Here is a 25,895-nt window from a genome sequence, read left to right on the forward strand (position 1 = left end):
TGCTGGTGGTGTTGAAGGAATTTGAACTCAGGACCCCTCATTCCAGAGTTAGTATACTTTTCACTGTACCAACGCCACAAGTTGAGCATGACTTTTTCTCCCCATCCCCAAGGGCACCAGAGGCTGTAAGTCTCTGCTGAGAATTAAGATATGAGCTTAGCCGTAGGTCGTTACTCCCCGCAGGCCAGGAGACACTGCAGGTGGTGGCCGGGGCTTGGATGCGAGTGTTGCCGAAGGCCAAGAGAAAAAGGAAATCACCTCTTGGAGGGGCCTTGCCAGGATAGTCAATGCCCAGCCCTTTTTCCTTCCCCCCCTCCCAGTCCTGGTGCCGCCTGCAGAAAAAGGGCGAGTGGACCTTCCCCCTGCGCTGGCCTGCCCGCCCCGGCTCAGCTCCTCCCTCGGCCCGCAGGGGCAGGGGCGGAGACGGACCCGGCTTGAGCAGCCCGAGCGGGCTGGGCCAGGTGCCGCGCAGTCTGTCCAGGAGAGGGGAGGTCAGGCTGTGGCCGTAATCGTCGGGGATCGGGGGAGGGGTGTGGACGCCTAAGCAGCCCCAGCCTCCGGCCCATCGCTCTGCTTCCCACCCCAACGCCCCGCAGAGCCCAGGTAAGGGAGCAGCAGCAGGGACGCCCTCCTCTCCGCCTGGCCCCTAGAGCGCTGGGCTGCGGCTCTCTTTCCTGCGCCCGGCTCCGCAGACTCCCGTTTCTTTCCCCACTCTATAGTTTTCTGGGCCTTGGTTTCCTCCTCTGTCATGAAACGTTGGAGTGTATACACGATCTCTAAGATCCCTTCCTACTCTAGCAGTCTAAACTCTCCTGGCGCTCCCCGCCACACGCGCGCCCTCTCCCCGGGCCACGAATGTCCCCTCCCCTGACTTAGCTGCGCACCACCTGTGCCCCCTCTCCCTCTTCACGCGCCTCAGCTCCCTCTGCTGCGCCCTGAACTCCCCTTGCGCCCCATTCTGGCGGCATGAGCTCTTGGAACCCGTGAGTTCTCACTGCACAGACTTTTCAAGAAACTTACTTATTCGACATCTAAGTTCTGTCAGTACCCAATTTCTACAATTTGCATAGCCCCTATACACGCTACAGTGAAGTACAGCTCTCGGGAGTTCAGAGCCCTCAGTCTTGAAGGCGGAGGTAACGGACAGGAAGAGGTGTCACTGACTTTCTTTGAATTCATTTTTATTTATCTCTGCCCACCCACCCCCGCCGCCGCCATCCCCATTGCCCCTAGCCTTGTATCCTTGAGAGGTGACTGAGACAAATGCTATTTTCTTAGGCGATGTTGTGTTTGTCTTCTGCCTCAGTTCAATTCAGATAATCCATTAAGAGTCCGTGCAAGACTGATAAAGATTTCCCTAGGAATCTTGACTAGGAAGCCACTAAACACTGGAGAGGAGGAAATCTTGGTCTCCTTCGAGTCTTGGTCCAGGGACAACTTGAAGTTTCAACGGGTTCCCCACGAGTTCGTGATTTCTTTGAGAAAAGGGACGTTGTAGGTAGGGATCAGACAAGACTCCATTGATAATAGCTGACTATAGCTATTTATGCTTATATACATTATCTTACTTGATCAGAACAACAGCTTTGTCAAGTGGGTAGTGCAAATACGATTCCACTTTGCAGATAAAGAAATTGGGTCCAAATAAGTCAAGTTTTTTGCACAAGGTCACCCAGCCAGTAAGTAACCAAATTGTATTACGTGGAATGAATGGCTTTCCCATCCAGGTTGGGGCGAGGGAATGAGGATAGAGACTGCACCTGTGGATCAGGGAAAGAAATTTGCCAAACTAGTGGCAAGCCTCTCTACAACTTATACAGTCTTAGTGGCATTTCCTAGAGCACGACTTGGCCAGCGTCATAGCCAGTGTGTCCAGAATCTGGACTTAAACTAGGTCTTTTTGGTTTTGAGGTTACTTTCTGTCCTCTATACGTCAGATTAAATTGGGGAGGGACAGGGAAAACTTGATCAAAGCCATAGAAAAGAGAAGGAAAGAGTAGCCGGTAGGGAAAATTCTTGAGCCTTAGATGCAAGTTTTCCAGATTCTGCTTGGTTCTTGTTGCAAGCTTCCTCCCTTTTGTGGGTAGATGTGTCTTTCCTCAGCTCCCTTGCAGGCTTTTCCGGCTTCCTTAAGTCATAATGAAGCTCCCACCTTAAGCAGGTGGGATCCCTTTAATTCTAGTGCCTTCCCTCTTTTGATGATTTCCTATTTATCCTTTATAGTTTGGTTGTACACAGTTGCATTGTTAGATTCTCGGCTTCCTTAGAGCTGGGACTGTCTTTCCGCTTTCTTTGTCTCCCCAGCACTTAGCATATAATAGGTGCTTAATAAATGCTTACAGACAACACTTTAAAAATAATGGTCTGGAGCTGTGATTTCTTGGTTTCAGAGAACTCCAAGTACGGAAATCCTCTCTACTGAGGAAAATCAATAACTTTTCTGCAATTTCCAGTCTTACAAAGTTGTTGGGAGCCCTGAAAGATTAATTGACTTGTCTAGAGTCACAGAACCAGTTTATGTCAGAGGCAAGATTTGAACCCAGATCTTCCTGACTCCAAAGTTGGTTCCTCTATCCACACTGCCTCAAAAGCTGGAAAGTGCTTTCCTTATAACTCTGGAGGTAGACAATGCAAATATTTACAAAATGGGAAACTGAGGGTCCAAGAGGCTCATAAGTAAGTACCAGAACCAGATTTAAATTACGACCTTTAGAATCTATGATTCTACGGTAGGTTCATAGGCGGGCAATGTTAAACAGGGACTTCGATGAAAAATAAGTTTTGTTTTTGATTAAGTGAAGGGGAAGGGAAGGGAAGAAGCATTTATTAAGCACCTACTTATGTGCCTGCCACTTTGCTAAGAACTTTACAATTACTTTCTCATTTGATCCTCACAATAATCCTGGGAGGTGTTGCTGTTAATGATCCCCATTTTACAGGTGAGTAAACAGGCAAATAAGTTAAGTGACTTACTCAGGGTCACAGAGCTTGTAAGTGCCTGAGACTGGATTTGAACTGAGATCTTTCTGACTCCAGGCCTCTGACTCTACCCACCATCATTATTGAAATTCAGAGAACTGAAATATTTACTCAAAGCCATCCAGTTAGTAAGCTCTGGAGTCAGTCTTGAGAAAGGTATCAGAGAAGGCAAGAGCATTAGGGACATTTTGCCTTTCCACTTAGCTATATCCTGTTGTCCCTTAAGGATGTAATACTTTTTTTACCTCTCAAATCAACAAACCTACTGAGTCCAGGTGCTGGAGTCAGAAAGATGGAGACAAAATTAAACATAGTTCCCATTCTCAAGGAGCTTACAATCTAATTTGTTTTAACATTTCAACATATTATTTATTTATTTTTATCATTCTCTTATTTTTAAATCCAAATCCTCCCACACCCACTGAGAAGGCAAAGTAATATGATGTCAATTAGATGTGTGAAATCATGCAAAACATATTTCAGTATTTTTTTTTAAAGAGTGTGAAAAATAAAGTAGAAAATTTTACTTCAATTGCACTCAGAGTTCATCAGTTCTCTCTCTGGAGATGGATAGCATTTTTTTCAACATGAATCATTTGGAATTGTCTTGGATCATTGTATTGATTAGAGTAGCCAAGTCTTTCACAGTTGATCACCATAACAACATTGCTGTTACTGTTCATAATGATCTCCCAGGTCTTCTCACTTCATTTTGCTTCAGTTCATGTAGTTCTTGCCATGTTTTTCAGAAACTACCCCCCTCATCATTTCTTCTCACTCCAAATCTAGGACCCTTTTCATTGTACTCCACTGCCATGTTTTACCTATTTCTTTGTCTTCCATATATAGCACCCAGCACTTCTGAGCACTAATATTTCCTGATTCATAATCCTTGTTGATGACCTGAATGATTATCCCCAGGGTAAGAGAAATTGCTGGACCAGTTGTTGCAAGTGTATCTTGTAACATCTATAGTAAATCCAGGACAATAAGATGGTTGCCCTTGTGGTTTCCTGACAGGTCTACCTGTACCTCTGGTAGGTGATTATCTACCTACCAAGACTAGTGGAGAAGCTAGAGTTTATATTCTGTGCACTCTACCCTCAAAAGAGATTGGAGTGATGAAATTCTTGAAGGGGGCTCTTCCATCCAGGTTTATAAGTCCCCAGGAAATGCAAAGGGAAGTTCTGGTGGCAAGTTTACTAGACTGGGCCAGCAGAGAGTGGCAGAGAGAGATGGCGGCCGGCTTCGGGGTTGTGAAATGCAGAGTGAGGTCTCTTTTGGTAAGGGCTGGGAGCCATTGAAGGTGTCTGCCTGAAATGGGACCACTTTTCTCTTGATTGGCTGTGATTGGTAAATTCAAGAAGCTACCTTTTAATTACCACTAGCACATATGGAGTGCTTTTGTTTAGAAAGCATTTTCCTCACATTTGACCTATGAAGTAAACAAGTATTATATTCCCATATTACCATTGAGGAAACTGATTTAGAGAGGATGAGGGACTTCCCCACAATGGATCATTAAGTGGTAGAGCCAAGATTCAGGTAGGCCTTCTAATTCTTAAGTCCAATATCTTTCCATTACACCACCCTTAAGTAAAGTACCTCATACTTTAAGTACTAAGCACTTCAGTAAAGTACAATGAACGTCATTCAATTAGAGCTGAAAAACCCTGCACCCCTCTTTTACTCCATATCTTTAGGAAATATAGCCTTGTTGTAATTGCTCCCTTCTGTGCACTCAGTGATCCAGCCATACAACCTATACAACCAGCCCTCCATTCCTCATATCCAGACCTTTGTATTTGCTGTTCCCCATGCCTGGAATGCATTCCCTTTTCACTTCTGCCTCTTGGGATCTCTCATTCTCTTTAAAGCTTAGCTCAAGGGTCACCTACATGAAGCCTTCCCTGGTTCTCATAGCTGAGAACCCACTGCCTCCCTAAACTACCTGGTATTCATTTTGTGTATATGTGGTCTTTATTTATACAAAGGGGAAGGGAATAAGCATTTTTATAGTATCCACTATGTACCAGGTCCTGTGCTAAAAGATTTATAAATATTATCTCGTTTGATCTTCACAACAGCCTTGTGAGGTAGATGCTGTGATTATTTCCATTTTCCAGTTGAGGAAAGTGAGGCAGACAGAGGTTAAATGACTTGGCCAGGGTCACCCTGTGGGTGTCTGAGGACAAATTTGAACTCAGCACCCTGTCCACTGCATCAACTAGTTTCATTATGGATGAATTGAATGAATAAAGTATTTATTAAGCACTTACTATATACAAAGCACCATGCCTGTCTGCTTGACATTCTACCTGAAATTTCTTTTAGAAGAAGTATGTAGTAGGTGCCCTGGGAGCTTCTTGTACATTTTCCCTCTAGCCTTCTTGAAAGGGTGCCACTAACATGAAGTCCCAGCATCTGAGTGGGCATGCATTGACCAGATCCCCATTTTTCTGGGACTGGAGAGACCAGAGAAGCATGGGCAAACTGGGGCCTTGGGAAAACAAACCAAATATTTGTTGCAGAATGATGGCTGCTTCTCTGTTCTGCATCATGTCTGCTCCTTCCTCCCCATTACAGGGTTGTTGGTGTTCTCTCCTTGTTGACATCACCTTGTATTTTCTTCACCAGGTACATGTTGTTATCCCTTCCCCCAACCTCAGTAGAATGTCAGCACCTCAAGGGAGAGGATAATTTTGGTTCTTATCTCCCTCACCCAGCTTGCAGTCTTATAAAGACGGGATAGCTGAGCATCCTTGGGTCTCAAAGGAATGAACAGTGGTTGTTTAATCCTTATTTACCTTCAGCATGGTGAGATTTGACCCTTGGAGCTGGATTTCAGAATAAGTGAGTGAGAACAGATGGGAAAAAATGTTTCCATGGTACCATGTGGTTAAATCAGGAAAGGATTTGCACCCCTGGGGTGTGGCACCTAGGAGACCTAGGGACATTAGGTGTTTTAGTGGCTGGTGGCCTGGTCTGGTGACTTCAGGGTCTGGAGTGGCTGCTGACTCAGCTTGAAGTCCCAGAAGGAGGTTAGATGGTGGGGATGGGGTTTCAAATGGTCTTTCTGAGACATACTGGGTTCCCAAGTATATGACCCTGGGCAGGCCATATTACCTTTCTAAGCCTCCATTTCCTTATCTGTAAAATATGGGTAATAGCATTTCTATTACCTATCTCACAAGGTGGTTGTGAGGAAAGTGCTTTGCCATCTAAATGTGAGTTAGTATTAGTGTTTTTCTTCCTTCCTTTTCCTCTTTATTCCCCACCCACGTTTCAGCATTCTTCCTTGACACAATAAGTGGATTTAGACTGAACTTAGCTAGCTCTTGATTCCTTATGGGTGGAAGGGCAGGCCAAGTAGGTTCTGTTTCTTCAGCGTAGTTTCCTACCTCTGTGGAAGAGAAAAGCCTCAGACAAATTTTTACAAAAAGCCAGATGGGAGACTGTGGAAGTAGCACATTGCATATAAAGTCAGATTTGGGAGGGGGCAGCTAGGTGGTGCAGTGGATAGAGGTCTGGCTTTGGAGTCAGAAGGACCTGAATTCAAATCCAGCCTCATACACTTGGTACTTACTAGCTATGTGACCCTGGGCAAGGCACTTAACCCAATTGTCTCACCAAAAAAATAAAGCAAACAAAAAATGAAGTCAGATTTTTTTCACTGTATTGGTTGTTTTGCTAACCTGTTTTGTGGAAGAAGGCAGTGGTATATTAGGAAATGTAGGTAATATAAAAACCGAAGATACCAATTAACACTTTTTAAAAATTCAAAGATCCAGGGCCATCTAGGTGGCGCAGTGGATAGAGCACCAACCCTGGATTCAGGAGACCTGAGTTCAAATGTGGCCTCAGACACATAACACTTACTAGCTGTGTGAGCCTGGGCAAGTCACTTAACCCTATTGCCTAGCCAAAAAAAAAAAATCAAAGATCCGATGCAACAAGTGAAGTTTATTGACTAAAATGGAATTCAATATTAGTTGTGGGCTAATAATTCTCTAATAGAGTAGTTCCCGATATTTTTAGGATGTGAGAGAATCCAAGAAGATAGTAGTTGTAAGTATCCATTGACTGATTAAATGCTTCAGTGACTTAGCACTTCATCAACTCAGGCCAGTGCAAACTTTCTAAAAGATCATTCTGTGGATAAAAAAGTAAGATATCCCTTTAAAAATAGCAAAACACATAAGAATAAGTGTACTTTTCCTCAATATCATAATAGCACTTAAAACCAAGAGTGTTATTTTTACTTTTTATCAGAGAAACATTAGAAGTCTTTCTAGTAAGATCAAGGGAAAACAAGGATGTCTGTTTCCTCTGCTTTGATTTGATATAGTTCTAGAAATGTTACTTATAGCAATGTCAAGAAAAAGAAATTGAAGGGATAAGCCTAGGCTGAAAGGAAGCAGATTGTACCTATTTGTCGAAAATGTGATAGCTACTCAGAGAATTCCAGCAATACAATGAAAAAAAAAATTTGAAAAAGTAGCTACACTAATGTAGCAGGTTATAAAAAGGAACCCACAAAATACATCGTCCTTTGTGGATATTACTGGTGATAAGCCTCTCTGAAACTCACTAGACTGGTCCTTCCTTGGATGACAAAAACAGTCTGTCATCGGGCCCATACTTGAAACCTCTCCAGCTTGGTAAGACCTGCCAGAGCTTGACTGAGTAAAATACATGATTACACAAAACTACTAAGAGTTCAGCAGTGCTTGTTAATGAATTTGTATTTTATTCTTTATAACAGGATCTAAACACATTTGGAAAATTATAGGTGTGAGAGATATTCATTCAGTCCATGGAAGGTGTAGCTGAAAATAAAAATGACAATTCTTGTTATAAATGTTTATAGATGCCTTGCAATAATGCCAAAGTCTCCCAGGGGTCCTTGGCCCATAGGTTGGGGTCCATTCCTCTATGATACCACTATCCCCTACCGTTTTGGATAATTGACATAACTGGTTGCCTTTGATTTCTGTAGCTTATTCCTAAACTATTTTGCTGCTTAGCTCCACCCTGGTGCTTAATTTCACAGGTGTCCCCCCACTTCTAAAAGAATTGAGAATGAGAAATTTAGGGATAATGTATTATCCCTTGGCTCCTGGGTTGAGGCAAAAATACTCGTCACACCCCCTGCAAGGCCTTTCTTGCAGGTAAATGATACAGCTACATTTATGTAGCATTTCACCACCACAAAGTGATTTCTATATGTTACTCTCTACACCCTCTACCCACCATTTTACCAGTAAAAAAACTGAAGTCAAGAGACACTAAATTACTTGACCACTAAGTGTCAGATCTGGAACTCTGAGTCATTTAATGGTTATTTACTGCCTATTGTATTAGACATTGGGATACAATGACAAAAATGAACCAATCTCTGACCATAAGAAGCTTACCTTATCTATGTATACTGATAAATTAATGTGAAATAATTTGAGGAGAGAAAGAAAGTATTGACCATGGACAGGGGAGAAAGAGGATGAGAGGAGTCAAGTGTTAGAGAAGGCTTCCTAGCGGTAACACCTGAGCTGAGTCTGGAAGGAAGATATGGATTCTGAAAGATAAAACTGAGTAAGTATGTTCCAGTGATGAGGGACTGCCTAGGAAAATACACAAGAGGCTAATGATAGACTGTTGAGTTTATGGAACAGTTAGTAGACCAGATGGACCATATCACATATACAAAAGGGAATAATATGAAATGAAATAAACTAGGAAGGAAAATCAAAACCAAATTCTGGCAAGCCCTAAATGCCAGACTGAGGAGTTGGTATTTTATGGTAGATTCAATAGGGAAGCACTGAAGTCATTGAATAAGGGAGTGGCATGGTCAGGAATGCACTTTGAAAAGACTATTTTGGCAGCTGTGTGGAGGATGACTTGGAAAGGGGGAGAGACTGAAAGTAAGAAGTGTTGGGGTTTTTTTTACAATAATCCAGAGAAAGGTGATGAGGGCCTGAAGTAGGGTATTGGTCATGTGAGGAGAGAGAAGGTAGTGAGAGATATTGTGGAGGTAGAATGAGTAGGATTTGTCAATTAATTGAATCTAGGGAGAATGAAGAGTTGAGGCTGATGTTCTAAACCTGGGTAATGGAGAAGATAGTGGTGTATTCAGTAGAAAAAGGGTCGAAATTGGGGCAGGTAATGATTAGGTTAGTTTGGGACCATGCTGAGTTTGAGACACAGACAAGATATCTCAGTGCAGGTGAATAAGCTGGCAGTTGGTGATGCAAGACTGGTGTTCAGAAAAGAGAATAGGACTGGAGATGTGATTTGGGAATCATCTAGGTCAGAAGGTCTGCAAACTATGGGCTGAATACACAGTTCCTTAAGATAAGAATGGTTCTTACATTTAAAAAATGTTTTTATTGTATTTAAAAATATAAAATCATTCTTACAAAAACAGCAAACAGGCTGGATCTGGCTCTGGGGCAATAGTTTATGGACCCCTGATCTAGGTTAGAAATGATAACTGAACTCAGGGGAACATAGGAAATCACCAAAAGAAGTCAGTGAACAGAGCCCAGGATCGTGTTGGGGACATTCAGATTAGGGGATGGGAGATGGAGAATAAGAAAGAGGAGTCAAACAGGAAAGAGGACCAGCAAGTAGTGTCACAGAAGTCAAGAGATTTATGTGTCAAAAATGGCAGAGAGGTCAAAGGAGAAAATGCAGCTAGGTGGGCCTGAAATCAGGAAGACTCATCTTCCTGAGTTCAAATCTGACCTCAGACATTTACTAGCTCTGTGATCCTGCGCAAGTCACTTCAGTCTATTTGCCTCAGTTTCTTCATCTGTAAAATGAGCTGGAGAAGGAAATGGCAAACCACTCTAGTATCTCCACCAAAAAAAAAAACCCAAATAGGTTACTGAAGAGTCAGACTGAACTGAAAAACAACTGAACAACAACAAAAGAGAAAGAGACTTGGGAGTTAGATCACAGGATCACAGATAATTGGTAATTTTTCAAGAAGTTTCAGTAGAATGTTTCAGTAGAATGGTGGGACCAGAAGTCAGACTGCAAAAAGTTGAGCAGTAAGTGAATTGGGGAAGTAGAGGCAACCAATGTAGATAATTTCATTTGAGGAGTTTGACAGGAAAAGGAAGAAGCATATAGGAAGATTGCTTGAGAGGATGGTGAAGTCAAGGGAAGTTGGGGGAGGGATGGGTTGTTGTTTTTAAAAGTAGGGGAGATCTAGGCATGTTTGTTCCCATTGGGAAAGAAGACAATAGATTGGCAGAGACTTGAAGGTAGGAAAGAAAGAGGGAATGATTGATAAGGTGAGAGAGGAAACAGGAAGACATGGGATTGAGGGCACAAGTGGTTTGCCCTGGCAAGAAGAGGGGCCACCCTTTCTTGTGTGACTGGACCAAAATAGGAGAGAATGAATGAGGTTGTAAAAGTATTGGGAGGTTTGTGGAATAAAGGAGATGAGGGACCCAGCCAAAGATGTTTTGATTTTTCTCAGTAAAGTAGGAGGCAAAGTTATCTTCGTAAAGAAAGTGGTTTCATTGACCTTGAGGAGAATGCAGATTATGAAGCCAGGTTTATTGATTTAAAAGAAAAACATTAAAAGTTAAAAGAGACCTTTGAGATGGAGGATAGCATAGTATACTGGAAAGAATGTTCCTTTGCCTGTAAAATGAGAAATTAAGATGAGATGATCTTTAAATTCTTTCCAGATCATCACAGGATGGTCTTATTCAAGCCTCTGATTTTTTCTTAATTTTTATTGATTGTTTTTGTTTCTAGATCACCTTAATATCTCAATATATCCTTCCTCCTACCAGAGAGCCACCACTTATTAAAAAAGAATAACAAAAGAGAAAAACAAAAGCAATTCAACAAAATCTACCTGTAGCAAAACCAAGTCTGATAATATATGAAGTACTCCATGCCCATTGCCTCCTGCCTCTTCAAAGAAGCTTGGGAAGCGCATTCTCACATCTCTTCTTTGGGGCCAAACTGGGTCATTATAAGTTCGCAGCAATTCAGTTTTGGTCGTGATGGTGTTCTTTCCTTTTTTTTTCTTTGGTAGTCATTGTGTATATTATTTTCCTGATTTTCCTGGATTCCCTGATTACTTCACTATGTATTAGTTCATGTAAAATTTCCCAGGCTTCTATTGTCCTTATTAATCATTTCTTTAAAATTTTTATTGATTCCTCTTTGTACATCACCTTTAATTTTTGATATACCACCCTCCTAGAGAGCCATTCTTCGAAACAAAGAATAGAAAGGGGGGAAATCATTTAGCAAAACTAATTAACATCATATGTAGTGTTATTATATTAATATTAATATTAATATTAATATTATATGTAGTTGTATACCCTCATAGTCCCCTACCTCTGCAAACAAGTAAGGAAGGTGCATTCTGCTATCTCTCCTTCAGGGCAAGTAGATGGCACTGTGGATAGAGCATGGGTCCTGGAGTCAGGAAGCCCTGAGTTCAAATTCAGCCTCAGACATTTACTAGATATGTGACCATGACCAAGTCACCTAACCTCTGTCCACCTCCGTTTTCTTCATCTGTAAAATGGGGATAATAACAACACCTATCTCCCGGGGTCTCTGTGAGGATCAAATGAGATAATAATTGTAAAGCACCTAATTCAGTGCCTGGCATGTAGTAAACACTATATAAGTGTTAGCTATCATTATTATTATTATTATGGCCAAACTTGGTCGTTATAATTTTATAACAGTCAGTTTTAATTTTTGCTGTTGTTATTCTTTCTATTTACATTTTTGGGTTCATTGTGAATGTTTCCCTGGTACTGTATACTGTTTTCCACCAAACTGCTTTCCTGTTTTCCCTGCAATTTTTGTTGAAATCAGTCCTTTCCTGGTACAGCGAGGTGGCTCAATGGATAGAATGCCAGGCCTGGAGTTAGGAAGACTCCTCTTCCTGAGTTCAAATCTGACCTCAGGCACTTACTAACTGTGTGATCCTGGGCAAGTCACTTAACCCTGTTTACCTCAGTTTCCTCATCTGTAAAATGAGAAGGAAATGGCAAACCATTCCAGTAGCTTTGCCAAGAAAACCCCAAATGCGGTCATGAAGAGTCAGACGCGACTGAAATGACTGAATGACAACAACAGTCTTTTCCCTGGTTCGTGTTTGTAGGTTCATACAATACTGGGCTATTGTATTTCGTTACTTCTAGACTATTGTGTTCTTTTGCTTGTACATCATGTTTATCTAGTGTGTTCCCCAAAATCAATCATAAAGTTTTAAAGCTGGGAGGGACTTTAGAAAGCTTCTGAAGACCATCTATCCCCTAGCACTTGCATGGTTGTTATCTAGGGCTACCAGTGCTGTTGCTAGGATTTATTCTCTGTCCAGATAGCCTGAATGTCTTTTTCTCTCTCTCTTTCACAACCCAGGCAGGAAACCACATAGCAACAACGATCTCAGCGTTTTCCATCAGGGATGGCCTGCTCCCCTCCCTCTAGGGAATATTATCACTCAAGTAAAACTTGTTCTGCAGGTTCTTCTGAGGCTCCAAGAGAAGTCCATGGCCCGGTTTCCCTTCATTTGAAATCAGCCCTATCTTTGCTGCTGACTTTAAAATAAAAATAAATTTATTTTTGTATTATTTATTTACTATATTGTTTATTATTTATAATGATATAATAAATATATTTATTATATTATATATTATTATTTTTATATTTATAAAAATAAATTTATTTATATGATTTTAAAATAAAAAACCAAAGCAATCTGAGAGCACCTTGCATACCTGTCTGCCCAAAGAATAAACAGAAGAGTTTCATATATGCCCAGTAACCTAAAGGAATCAGGTGTCCTGACCTCGGACACAGCTGTGAGATGGTGGGCAAATGATGTCACCTGTTTGAGTCTCATTCGTCTTCTGTAAGATGAGGGCAATAATCATTGCAGCACCTCCGTCACAAGATTGTTTTTAGAAAGGAATTTTGTAAATCTTAAAGTGCTGATAAATGACGTTTTTCAGGCACTTCAAGGTATACAAAGTATTGTGGGTAAGTGAGGACCAGCTTCCCTGACACCCTTGACCTCTCTGGTGCCAGTCTAAGCTTGGCTTTATATCCAAACAGCTGGGTGATCTCAAGCAAATCATCTTACAGAGCCCCCAGAGAACTGCTGAGGGACCTCAAAGGCCGTTCACCAGGCCTCTATCTGTACAAGAAGCCACTCTCTAATACCCACCTTCTGTATAAAGAGCTCTGGAGAGGGAGTCCACTTCATGAAGGGAGCCCATTTCACTTTTAGTCAGCTTTCAATGTTGGGAAATTTGTCCTTACATCCAGCCTGGCTCTATGTCTTTGCAACTTTGACTTTGCTCCCAGTTCTGACCTCTGGGGTCTCCACTTCAGTCATATCTACCCTTGCCTATTCCTCAAAAAAAGTTGTTTGAAGATAAAATTAAATGACATGTGAAAGCACTTTGGAAATTAAAAGTGACACAGACATGCAAGGGGATCTCTTACCCTAATAAGGAGGAAAGCCATTCCCCAAACCCTTCTACAAGGAGGGGAAGGAGAAGGAAGGTGCCTTATTGGTGCAGTGAGCTGTCTTTTGCACCCTTGCCCTTCAGAATTAAGGATTCGTGTCTCATAAAGGTCCCTGCTTCCTATGCCCTTCTTGTGGACTATAAGGTCATAGCTTCTCATAGGAATAAACTTTAGAGACAACAAGTCTGAGTCTCTCATTTTAAAGAGGAGAAAAATGATTGTCAGAAGTCGGTCAGTGAGCATTTATTAAGCTCTTACTATGTGCTAGTTATTATGGTAAGTGTGGGGAACACAAATAGAAGTAGAAAGAAACATAGTCCCTGCCCTCTAGGAGCTTGCATTCTAAAGAGGGGAAACAATACATAAAGGTACCCAGTCCAGGGCATTGTAGAGAAAGTCCTGCAGATGTGAGTCAGAAGGGCAGCCTGGCAAGGGATGAAGACATCGCCAGCCTGTGTCTCCTCTTAAGTTGGAGGTTTGAGGAAGAGTTAGGCAATCAGAAGGTGAGACTTCTGAGGTGCAGAGTCCTTCCATCATGAGAAGTAGTCCAGAGGGTGATGGAATCTTCCAGAGTGAAGAGGTTTCTATGGCTTTGGGAGAGAAAGTCCTGTGCAAATGAGTCAGCAGGGCATCCTAGAGAGGGATGAAAGAGTGTCCTGGGATCATAGGAGCTGGAAGGGACCTTAAGGGTCATCTGGTCTAGTCCCCTCATTTTATAATTGAGGAACTGAGGCCCAGAAAAGTGAAGGGATTTGTCCAAGGTCACACGGGCAACTCAGAGACAACAATAACATTAGCTCTCATTATATATACCATGGTGGTTAACATGTGCTTTCTTTACAGCACGTCTTTAGGGGAGGTAGGCAAGTACATTTTATCCCTATTTTACAGGTGAGGAAACTGAGGCTCAGAGCTAAAATAACTATTCATACAGTTACATAGTAAGGATGAGGATTTCAAGTCCCCTCAGTCCAAGTCTGATGGACTGTCTCATAAACTGGCCCCAATGCCTCTCCTTGGGGAGGTTGGCATTTGGGCAGGGATTATGCTTATCCTTAAAGGAATTATTCGGTAAAGGTGGAAATTTTGGACCCTGTAGTATCAGGGCCTTCCAGGGACCTCATAAATCACACCCCACTGGTGACCACCTTCTTTTGGTGTTTGGGGCTAGTCTTGCCCTTAACCTTTCCTTCTTCCAAATTCCTGGGGGTTAAGAGAGCAGCAGTCTTCCTCCTTCAGATTAACAGACCCTGATCCAAGATAAAATTTTCAGAATTCCTGTTCCCAGTTTGCATTCATTGTTATTGTTATTTAGTTAATGGAAAAGTACCTATTGCCACATGCCGTGACTCAGTATTTCATAAATAATGGGGCCCTGTCATTCCTGGAAGTTGTCCCTGGTAACTTGGTTTGGGCATTGGGATGTTGTTACCATAGGGGAAGGAAAGTAGATGCCAGGGCATTATTCTGAAGTAATCTAGTATAAGAGTGAAAATGTGATGAATCAGTGATCTAGGAGCCTTCATTAGAATGACGAGGATGACAGAGTTATAAGGCAGGACGTGTGGTGGAAAGAGCTCTGTGTCTGGATTCGAATAACAACTCTGACTTCTAGGGCAAGATCATTTCACTTCTGATCTGTTAAATGAAGGGGCTTGATGAAAAAGATCAAATCATCAGTCAGCAAGCAATTATTAAGTACTTACTGTGTGCCAGGCCCCACATTAAACCCTGTGGATACTAGGACAAAAATGAGAGTCCTATTCCTTAAGGAATTTACATTGTTTTGAGGAACTTTCTAGCTTTCATATTTAAAATCCTGATTTCCAAATTAACTAGCCATGTGACCATGGACAGGGCTCTCTGAGTCTCAGTTACCTTACCTGAGAAAATGGCCATCATAATAATAAAATTTGCATTACCTGCCTAAGGGTTATCAAAGAGCTTAAGTGTAATATACACCTCAGTGGTGTTGGAGATGAACTGGTCTCCTTGAGGACCACACCATCAGGGCCATATCATTCACCTCGCCCTGTGGCAAGGACTTTAGATTACCTACAGAGGTCTCCAGGATTACCAACACAACACCAACCCACACTCCGGGCTTAGCCCAAGTGATGAAGTAGCCATTTTAGAAGGCTACCATGCCAGCAGGGCTTTGCTCCCTCCTCTCTGTTTGGAGTGGGAGGGCCAAGAGGGGTGCCCATCCCTGCCAGAAGCTGGATCACCCTGCTTGGCCACATTATTTCCAGAGGGGAGTGTTGGGGGTGGGCTGGATGTTTGCACAGACTCAGGGCTGCTTCCATTTGTTTATTCCTCTGGAGTTAGCTGTTTATTAACTTCATCCACAGAGATCTGCTTCTGACCTTGGAGGGAAAAGAAAGGGGAGAAATGTCTGTTTGTGGGAAAGACTGACATGCTAAGGATGTTGCGTTTTTCCAGAACAGAGAAAGGGCTTTGCAAGGGTAACAAACAAAAACTTGTTTCTCTGTTTCCTGTTTTGGAGAATGACTGTGACTTTGGGTTTCAGGGAAGGGTCTCCATGGAGCATGACACAAATAACCTTCAGTGTGTTTGGTGAAGCCTATGGACTCCTCAGAATAACGTTTTAAATGCATAAAATAGAATACATGTGATTACAAAAGAATCCAATTATATTTAAATATAACTATCAAGTATTTTTAAAGATAAATTCCTTGATCCCAGGTTAAGAATCCCTGCCACAGGGGACAGGGACTGGACCTGACCTGTGGTTGTAATGGTATGGGAAATTCCCAATTGGGATTCCCTCTACCAAAGTATGTCAGCACTTTTATTTATTTATTTATTCATTTGTTTGTTTAATTTGTTTATTCATTTATTTATTTCAGTTTACAGACCTAGGGAGTCATTTAGAACAGAGTTGTCAAACTTGCAGAAAATACATCACAGATAAGGTTAATTTTTTTGAGTCAATTTGTGGCCTGCAGGGATTCCATTTGAGTTGAACACAACTGGCCTAGAGCACTGGAAAGTAAAATGTGTGACACAGCACCTAGAAACCAAGTCTTCCTAGATCTGAAGTCAGCTCTATTAAGCCATCTCAGTTAGCAGTACCTTGCCCTTTGTTGGCAAATCTTCTCTCCCTTCCCCTATGCCTCTACCCTCCAATGCTGGAATTAATTAATCAATCATTATTTTTTCAGGATCCTGCATAAAGTACCATAGAAGAAAAAAAGTAAAAGAAACAGTTTTTGCCCTCAAGGAGGAGACTTGCTGTCTGGTTGTAGGGAGAAGACCAGAGTTGTTACTAAGAATTCTGGTCCATGGTATAGATGCAGCTGAATGGTGATGTTAGAGAGTCAGGGTGAGCAGCTAGGTGTCATAGTGGGTAGCGTGCTGCCCTTAGAGTGCAGGGTCAGGAGCTATGGGACCTTGGTGCATATCCTTTGAAATCTCCAAGCCTCAGTTTCCTCTTCTTGCCAGGTGTTGGACTTGATGGCCTCTATGGCCCCTAACATCTCTGATCCATGATCCTGTGATCTGAAAAAAGAGCTTGGAACTCAGGACCTAAGGTCCCATGGGAAGGAGACAGAAGGTCTGGGCTAGAACCCCGATAGGTATGGGTGAGACTGAGAATATTGCTCCATTTTCCAGGTATTACAGTGTACTATCGAGACACAAAGGCCAGTCCTCCCTGGTGGGGTAAAGTTGGACTGGAAGAGAAGCAGGGCCTTTTCCTTGTAGCACAGCTAATAATAACCAGGAGAAGGGAATAAAATGAAGGGCAAAGCATATCCTGGGGAAAAGAAACCCTGAAGCTAACGTCGAAGGCCATAGAAAGGAATGAGGGGCAGTCATTTGGTGGGTGGTAATGGTAGGATGGCCCTGGGGAAGAAGTATGACCACTCCCATGTCAGCACCTGGGAAAAGCCAAGGACTTAGGAAATCAGAGTAAGAAGAGACCTCTGCAGGCTGTGGTGGGCCCGAGGGTGGGCAGGCTCAGGGAAGGCCTTACAGAGGAAGTGAGACTTGAGTTGGGCCCAGAAAGGTGGAGGTGAGGGAAGTTTGGGGTTTTAGAGCTAGAAGGGACCTTACCTTAAGAGATAGCCTAGGCCTACCCCTGGCTTTTAAGGATGAGGAATCTCAGGTTTAAGTGAATCACTAGAGGTCTCATAGGCTATCAGTAGCAGAGCCAGGATTAGGACCTAGGTTCTTGGATATCAAATCTGGTGGTCTCGTTTCTGTATCATTCAAAAGGAAAGGTGTTCCAGAATAGAAGTGGGAATGTGAGATTAGGGCATAGTAGCTGGTTTACACATACTCATACACACACATACATTTACACTATGCATACATATACATATATGTATGTGAACATGTATATGTATATGTATATCATCTACTATGTGCCAGGCAACAATTTGGTGACAGAGTATTATTATCTGCATTTTGCAGTTGAGGAAACTGAGGCAATGCTTTCGTAGCACCTACTAGGTGCTAAATTCTTTACAAATATTATCTCCTTTGGTCCTCACAACAGCTCTGTGAGATGGTGTTGCTATTATCCTCATTTTACAGTCAAGGAAACTGAGGCAACAGAGATTAAATGACTGGCCTGGGGTCACACAGCTAGTATCTGAGTACAGATTTGAACTTCGAGCTTCCTACTCTAGACCCAATGCTCTCTCTACTGTGCTGTGCTGTGCACCTAGCTGCCTCTGGTGCAGAAGGTTTATATTGAGTACAGAGGTACCAGTAAAGTTAAATGAAATAGGGTGGACATTGTGTCTTCTTTTGAAATGATGGTGTTTTTTACAATTCTGTGTATGTAGTTTTATTTTTTCTTTTCACTTTCTGCACCAAGCTCAAAGCCCTGCCTCCTCCTACCCTGACTCCCTTCTGGAGCAAAGCGAATTCTGCTCTGCCATTGTTCTCCAGTAGGCAAAGGGAAAAGTGATTTTGGGGTTTGGTTTCCATTGATTTGCTCCCTAGGATATGGGGGAAGGTGAAGCTGAGGTTAGAGCTAGAAAGAAACTTAGAACGAGCCTTAAGAGATTATCTAGTTTGGGGGTTCTTAATCTGGGGCTCCTTTATGTATAGATTCCAGGGAGCATGGCAACTTGGATGGGAAAACATTGACATCTTTATTTTCACTAACCTTTAACTGAAACAGATCATTTCAATTATGAATTAAAAAAACCCACTCTTCTAAAAGGGGGGCCCATAAGCCTATGGACCAGACCACCAAAGGAGCCCATGACACACACAAAAAGGTGAAGAACCCCTATTCTAGCCCAACCTTCTCATTTTTTACATAGGAGAAAACTGAGGCCCAGAGAAGGTAAAGGCTACATAGCCTATGAAAAGCAGAGCTGGGGGCAGCTAGGTGGTGCAGTGGATAGAGCACCGGCCCTGGATTCAGAAGGACCTGAATTCAAATCTGGCCTCAGATACATAATACTTCCTAGCTGTATGACTCTGGGCAAGTCACTTAACCCAATTGCCTCACTAAAAAAAAAAAAAAGCAGAGCTGGAATTTCTACTCTGACTGGGCTGTCCTTCCATCATACTACTAGCCTCCCTAAAAACACAGACAGTGATCTATTCTCTTTACCACCTTACCAGCTCCTCTACCAGCTCTTGGAGGTGGCTTCAGTGTCAGGGGAGATGAAGGTTATGCTTGTGAAATGTCTAAATAAGGATAGACTCGGTCAGTAGGTGAAGCATGTCTTTTATGGCCTTCTTCCTGACTCTCCTAGCCTCTGTGCCAAGTTATCTAGGGTGCCTGTGTCCCATTTTTTATTCTCATCTGACCTATCGATGACTCCTTGCTCAAGTGTTCACTGCAAAAGTGAGAAGACTGGATTAGATCTTGTGATAGGAAGAACGCCAGACGGAGCCAAAGGCAGAAGACCTTGGGTCTGCTGCCAGTTTGGGTACCTGCCTGTCTGGAGGGCAAGGGCTAGCTTTGCGTTTTGACTTTGTGTTCCCAGAATGGTAGGCACTTGATAAAGGCTTGATGGGTTGAATTGAATCAGGTCTCTTCTGGCTCCAGTGATCTTTGGATTTATTCTAGTGTCTGATCAATGATCTCTACAATTTTATTCTATGATTTGCCTGTTAAGCTAAAGCTTAACTGTTTAGCTGTTAATGGAGGCGTGACTTTTCCCAGAGGTACCTGCATTTCACTATGGGATTCTGCGAAAGCATTCTAGAAGTCCCGTTTAGGACCCATGAACTCTCAGCACTGTAGGCTGTTGGCTCTCTTTAGAATCCTGAAGGTCACAAGGGAACAAATATACATGTAGTTCCCTGAGTTATTGGTTCAAAGTCCTTGACTAGACAATTACTCTCTTATTGCCTGGGGATAGCTCTTCCATCCTTATTTAACTTTGAATGTTTACCTTGTCCCCTCCAACTGCCTCCTAAGCTGCAGAATGGCAAGGGACAGGTCACAGGATTCATCTTTGTGTCTCCTCAGTCCCTAGCCCAAGATCATCCTTGCACGCTGGAAGTAGGCCAGTGGTTTCTAAATATGATACAATGACCTACCCATTGTTTATATTATAGTGCACTCTATATACACTTTCCATCAAATAATCTATGTGGATGCTTTTCTTACTTTATGTGCTATTCAAATAAAATATAACATTTAATGTTTTACAACAACACAAAGAAATCTTAAATGATATAAAATAACAATAATTGTGATAAATTCACTGCTTGAGGATCATAGGCACATAGATTCACAGTAACAACGACAACAGTTATTTTATGAAATGCTTACATGTGCTAGGCACTGTGCTGGGAATACAAATATAAGTAAAAAGAGTGACAGTCCCTGCCCTCACACAGCTTACATTTTCATTAGGAAAGGCAAGACATAAAAGGAAGTTTTTAAAAGGGGGTAGGGGATGGGAGATGGGGCATAGTGGGAAAAGAAGTCTAGAGAACAGAACCCAGAGAGAATGAAGAAGTGAACATAGCTGGCATGGGCTCCTTAAAATAGAGGTTCTGGAAGGAATTGTCCAATCAGAGCAGGAGGCTGGAGGAGTCATGTGATTTTCTAGGCAGTCGGGGAAGAGTGATCTTCCAGGGTTTGAAGGCTGCTGAAGCATGGCGGAGAAAGAAATTCAGAGAGTTAAGGACAAAGTCCAGGGACAAATGAAGGGGTGAAATTTAGACATGAAAAGCCCTTTTGATCATGCCCCTTTCATTTTACAGTTGAGGAAGTGGAGGCCCAGAGAATTCTTAAATTCTCTCTCCAATTCTCTGACTTGTCCAAGGTCACACATGTAGTGAATAGCAGAATTAAGACTTGAATCCAGGTCCTCTGATTCTAAACCTAACACACATGTCCAGTTTCTATTCTGCCTTCCAAAATCAAAGAGGAAAACATGATGAATGTGGGTGCCCCACAAATCTTTAAGCTTACAAGCTAAGTAGCTGGAAACAGAGACGCAAAAAGGACATGGAGTGATCTCCTTGCCTAACTTAAGCCTCAGGGAGAAGTGGGTCCTTGGCCTTATGGCATCCCATATCCAACCTGAACCTTCTTCATCCATGTGGAGATGGGAGGCCTGCAATTGAGTACATCAGGTTGTCATCACTGGAGCCCAAGGCTGAGCAGCACTGTAACACTAACTCCCAGGGAGCCAGAGGAGACAGAGTGGACTCTAGCATCAGTCACCAAAGGATAGGGCTGGTGGAAGACCCCAGATTACCATTATGATCTAGCACTGCCATAACTGCTGGAGCATTACCATCTAAAAGAGGTGAGGAAGGGTAGGCTACAAATCTTCCCCCCCAAAAAAACCCAGGCATGACAGTGGTATTTCACCTCTTCTTTCCTCCCCATGCTAGCCTTACTCTTACTGATTTTAATTTTGTTTTTATTGAAAAAAAGCTGATGTATTTATGGAGGAGTTGTACTGATAGCCAATAAATACGACCATTACTTTACTTGGCAGCTTTCCTCCCTTCCTTCTTCCTCCCCTCAGGGAGCATGCCCCACAGTTTGGAAAAGGTGATCAACAAATACTCATTTTTTTTAATTTTGACTTTGTTCTAAGTACCAAAAAACACCCCCTCAAAAAACCAAAAACCCAAACCCAAAATATTTATTTTTTGAGTGTTCCTAGTTTTCATACCCCCTACCATCGATTTAATTTGCCTAACATATTAAATTAGGAAAAGGAATAAAGGAATTTTATATTAAACAAAGCTAAATATTTGGCTAATTTTCCTCTATTCAATAATAAGCATTGAAGTATTTACTTAGTAGGCCTGTGCTAAGTGCTGGAGATACAAGGACAGAACAGCCAAACAAAAACCAGTCCTTGCTCCTAAGGCACTTACATTTTACTGGCTCTACCACTGATCCCTTCTTCCACCCTGCCTTGGCCTACTTTGGTTTAATATAAACTTGACACCCAGCCACCAAAGGCATTCTTAAAAGTCAACCAAGCCAGGTTGTAACAAGATTGTTCTAGATGTGGCATCTAGGAGAAAGGATAGGCCCTGTGAGTCAGAAGATCAAACCTCTAGTCCCTGCCCTTTTGGACTTTTCTGTGTGATCTTGAACAGGTCATTTCTTTAGGCCTCAATTTCCTGGTCGTCCTCTCTCAGGTAGACAGCCTAATGCCTACAGAATAGCGTTTTTGACAAATGTGCTGGGTATCTGTAAGATATAATTATCAATGACAAGTAAGAACCTCAATCACTGCTCCCAGGGCATCCTTGAAGTGTCTATGAAGGCCGTGGAAGAGGTGAGAGATGGAAGGAATTCTTTAGCACTTTGCCATTTATTTACCAAATGCTCTCTTTACTGTGCCCCAATGAGAGAGGGCAATTTCAAGTGTTCTTACCTCCATTTTATAGCTGATGAAGTGACTTGCCCAAGACTGCCTGGCTAATGATCATAAAGCTACAATAGGAAGCCAAGTTTCTTGAGGCAGCAGGGCATTAGAGAGCTGATTGGCTTAGTAGTAAGGAAGACCTTGGTTCAAATCCTGCCACTGGCCCCCTGACCAGTTATGTGTCCGTAGCAAGCTACTATGATCTCTCAACCTCAGTTCCTTCATCCATCAAATGGGGATATAGTAGTAACCTCGTAGGATTATTTTAACGGTCAAATGAAATAATGTACATAAAGTACTTGGCAGCTTCTATGCTTTATTTAGCATCATGCAACTGTGTTGTGATTGTTTTTCAGTTGTGTCCAGCTCTTCATGACCCAATTAGGGATTTTCCTGGCAAATATATTAGAGTGGTTTGCCATTTCCTTCTCCAACTCATTTTATAGATGAGGAAACTAAGGCAAACAGGATTCAGTGATTTGCCCGGGGTCATACAGCTAGTAAGTGTCTGAGCCCAGATTTGAACTCAAGTCTTCCCAACTCCAGGCCAGGCGTTCTATCCACTGCATCACCTAGTTGTCCCATAAATGTCACTAGTTGTGATTGTTTTGACTTTCAGTCCAGCAGTCTCCCCAGTAGAGCTCTGAAGGGCTGCATCTCAGATATGGAAAGGTAGGGAAAGAGAGGTTTGGCCTGGTGCTGCCAATCAGACCTTCTTATATAGCATGAAAATGGCATTGTAAGTTAATTTCAGATTTTACTTTCAAAGGAGTAGTAATCCTGTAGAACTTTTCTTTCTAAGCTGCTCTGATCAAAGAACCGGATTATTCTATCGTCCCTATGGCAATTCCAACACTATGGAAGAATGGTGGTAAGAAGACAGAACCAGTTTTCCTAACCTGTTAAAAAAAAGTCTGAACTTTATAACCATCAGTATAAAAGAAACAGTCAAACAAGCATGCACAATTTAAATATCCTTTGGTCTTTTGTAGTCTACAACCCTGCTGATCACAAACCACAGGTCACTGCACCCAACATCAGTAGTAGTCTCTATGGCTACTCCTGAACTACTAACAAAGTGGCAGAAAGTGAAGAAATTGTACTGTGTCCACAAAAAATTTTTGTCATCTAATCTCAACTGGACCTTCACTTTATGTGTGTGTGTGTTCAGTCATTTCAGTCATGTCTGACTCTTCATGACCCTATCTGGTGTTGTAGTGGCAAAGATAATGGAGCGGTGTGCCATTTCCTTTTCCAGTTCATTTTGCAGATGAGGAAAATGAGACAAACAGGGTGAAGTGACTTGCCCAGGGTCACACAGCTAGTAAGTGTCTAAGGTCATATTTGAACTCAGGAAGATGAGTCTTCTTGACTCCAGGCTTGGCTCTATCCACCGTGCAACCTAGCTGCCCCTGGACGTTCACTACTGCTTGTAATTCATGGATTCATCTCGGATTGGCTCACTAGCATGCTCCCCACAATTAGTAACTGTAGCACTTACAGCAGATTCTGTAGAGAAAACGCAGCCAGGATTCACTTCCATATTTCAGTGAGGCAACAGAAGAGGACTTTTTATTGTATCAGTCCAGTTGGTCTTCAAGAATGAACATCAGCCCAGTGATGGGACGTAGGTTGGTTGTCCCCAGGACCAGCCTTGCTAAGTTCATGGAGACTTATCACCCAGACTGGTGAATTTGTTTTGGCTGCAATAACTCTCGAAGAGTAAGTTGCAGCAAGGCCACAGTCAGAACTGGTAGAAAGAGTATCCTCATTGATGAGATCCCAGATCCTTAAAGCATTAAAATAAAATATTTCCTCTAATGCCCACCATCATTGCTTATTATTTTATTTTTCCATTCTCTAGTGCATTAGTTATTAAAACCTGTTTGAAGCATGTTAAAATAATGAAAAAGGCAAAGGAAACAGAGTTAGATCAAAGAAAACCTCAATCAGTTCTAAGCTTGAAGGAGAATTCATCCCACCCCTAATGAGTGTTTTGGATGATGTCCCATGGGTCCCAGTATGTGCTCTTCCACAGTAGTTGGCTAGGACTCACCACTTCTCTGACGCTGCTGCCTTGGTTCTCCTTCCACCTTTCTGACCACTCCTTCTTAGTTTCCTTTGCTGGATCTTTATCCGTGTCATGGCTGCTAAGGACCTAGGGTACCTCTTCTCTTTTTCTTATACACCATCTCACTTGGTGATCTCATCAGCTCCTGCGCTTCAGTCATCATCCTTATCCAGATCTGTATATCCAGTCCTAGTCTCTCTCCTGAGCTCTAGCTCCTCATCAAGACATCTTGGGTTGGATGTACTATAGGCATATCAAGATTAATGAATCCAAAGCAGGACTTACCATCTTTCCCCCTGACCCAAGGGTTCTTAACCTAAGGGTCCACAGGGAAGGGGTCTTCAGGGTGGGGGTTGGGGAGTCAATGAATTTGTACGGGGAAAAAAATGCATCTTTAATTTCACTAACTGAAATTTAGCATTTCCCTCAGTTTTGAATATAGGAAACAAACCATTATTCTGACAAAGGTTCCATAGGCTTTATCAGACTGACAAAGGGAGTCTGTAGTACCAAAATAAATAAATAAAAAGTTTTGAAGCTCCTGCTCTATATCCTTTTCTTTCTTCCCACCTTTCCAATTATGATCATCCTCTGAGTCATCCAGAGTCACAACTTTAGCATCACTCTCAACTCCTCATTCACCTCTACCTTCTCAATATCTATCCTATAGGAATCCTAATAGAGCCCTTCTCATCTCTTGCCTGGACTAATACAATAGTTTTCTAAGTTGGTCTCTTGGCTTCAAATCTATGTTCCACACAGATGCCAGGGCAGTTTCCTAAAGCCCAGTGTGACAAATTGTGGTCATTCCCCCCAGCCCTATTCAGTAAACTCTAGTGGTTCCTTATTATCTCCAGGATCAAATATAAAGTCCTCTGATTGGCATTTAAAGCTTTTCAAAGGCCCTTCCTACCTTTCTAGTCTTCCTATGCGTAGTCTCTTCCACACAATCCAAGAGCCAGCTACCACGGCCTACTTGCAGGACAGCCACTGTTTCCCATCTCTGGGCCTTTTCACTGGCTGTCTCCCTTGCCTTGGAATGCCCTCCCTCTTCACTTCTTCTTCTTAGTTTTCCTAGATTCCTTCAAGACTCTACTCCACACCCACATTCTCTAGGAGGCCTTTCCCTCTTCTCCTAGCTGACCAGGACTTCCCCTTGGAGATTACTTTCCATCTACTCTGTGTGTATAGTATCTTGTAAGAATCCAGTTTTTACATGTTGTCTCCCCTATTAGAATGTAAGCTTCTTGAGAGCAGAGATTGTTTTTTATATCTCTTTGTATCCCCAGAACTTAGCATAGGATCTGGAACACAGTAACTTCTTAGGAAATGTTTGTTGGTTGTCAACTTCAATCTCTCCCCTGGTAATAGTGAGATGAGATTCCTCATTTCACTCTTTATAAACGCGGTAAGAAATAATCATCTGCCTATACAACATTTGATCATCCCTTTGAATTCATTAAACAGATATCTATCAAGCA

The 25,895-nt window shown here is 42.3% G+C and overlaps 1 protein-coding gene across 1 annotated transcript in view; it reads left to right on the forward strand.

The window, feature by feature from the left end:
- The first annotated feature begins 435 nt into the window (after positions 1-435).
- Positions 436-25,895, forward strand: part of PAQR5 (progestin and adipoQ receptor family member 5) — an 85,218-nt gene continuing 59,758 nt past the window's right edge. Inside the window, exon 1 of the mRNA XM_020982264.2 lies at positions 436-603. The gene's annotated coding sequence lies outside the window, so the exon portion shown is untranslated. The remainder of the gene's footprint in view (positions 604-25,895) is intronic.

The sequence above is a fragment of the Phascolarctos cinereus genome, unplaced genomic scaffold, assembly GCF_003287225.1.
Source record: "Phascolarctos cinereus isolate Bilbo 61053 unplaced genomic scaffold, phaCin_HiC Scaffold_3;HRSCAF=262, whole genome shotgun sequence".
Lineage (NCBI taxonomy): Eukaryota > Metazoa > Chordata > Mammalia > Diprotodontia > Phascolarctidae > Phascolarctos > Phascolarctos cinereus.